Consider the following 1,450-nt stretch of genomic DNA (forward strand, 5'->3'; position numbering starts at 1 on the left):
TTCCTTCCAACGAAATTACCCCAGAACACAAAAAATCCGCTTCCAACAAAATCACCCCAGAGCACAAAAAATTTGCTTCCAACGAAATGACTCCAGAGCACAAGAAAACACGCTTCCAACTAAAGACCTCCTGAGCACAAAAAATTCGCTTCCAACAAAATCACCCTAGAACATAAAAAATTCGCTTTCAAATAAATCACCCGAGAACACAAAAAATTCGCTTCCAAAGAACTGACTACAGAGCACAGAAAACACGTTTCGAACGAAATGATACCATACTTCAAAAATTTGCTTCCATCAAAATCACCTGAGAATACAAAATATTCTCTTCCAACGAAATTACCCCAGAACACAAAAAAATTCGCTTCCAAAGAAATCAACCCAGAACACAAAAAATTCACTTCCAACGAAATCACCCCAGAACACAAAAAATTTGGTTCCAATGAAATAACTGCAGAGCACAGAAAACACGCTTCCAATGAAAGGACCCCAGAAGACAAAAAATTCGCTTCCAAAGAAATCACCATAGAACACAAAAAATTCGCTTCCAACAAAATCTCCTAAGAACACAAATATTCGCTTCCAACGAAATCACCCCAGAACACAAAAAATTCGCTTGCAATGAAATCTCCTGAGAACACAAATATTCGCTTCCAACGAAATCACCGCAGAGCACAAAAAATTCGCTTCCAATGAAATGGCTCCAGAGCACAGAAAACACGCTTCCAACGAAATGACCCCCTACTTCAAAAATTTGCTTCCATCGAAAAAACCGGAGAACACAAAAAAGTCGCTTGCAATGAAATTGCCGCAGAAAAAATAATTCGCTCGTAACGAAATCTTCTGAGAACACAAATATTCGCTTCCAACTAAATCTCCACAGAACACAAAAAATTCGGTTCCAACAAAATGACTCTAGGTCACAGAAAACACGCTTCCAACGACATGACCCCATACTTCAAAAATTTGCTTCCATCGAGATCACCCAAGAACACAAAAAATTCGCTTCCAAAGTAATTACCCCAGAACAAAAAAAAATCGCTTCTAACAAAATCTCCTGAGAACACAAATATTCGCTTCCAAAGAAATCATCCCAGAGCACAAAAAATTCGTTTCCAACGAATTCACCATAGAACACAAAAAATTCCCTTCAACGAAATCACCCAAGAACACAAAAAATTCGCGTCCAACGAAATTACCCCACAATAGAGAAAATTTACTTCCAACCATATCAATCCAGAGCACAAAAAATTGCCTTCCAATAAAATCACCCGAGTACGCAAATATTTGCTAACAACGAAATTACCCCAGAACAGAAAAAATTTGCTTCCATCGAAATCACCCCAGAACACAAAAATTTCACTTCCAACGAAATCACCCCAGAACACAAAAAATCTCTTCCAACGATATTACCCCAGAAGACAAAAAATTCGCTTTCAACGAAAGCTCC

The sequence above is a fragment of the Meriones unguiculatus genome, chromosome 5, assembly GCF_030254825.1.
Source record: "Meriones unguiculatus strain TT.TT164.6M chromosome 5, Bangor_MerUng_6.1, whole genome shotgun sequence".
Taxonomy (NCBI): domain Eukaryota; kingdom Metazoa; phylum Chordata; class Mammalia; order Rodentia; family Muridae; genus Meriones; species Meriones unguiculatus.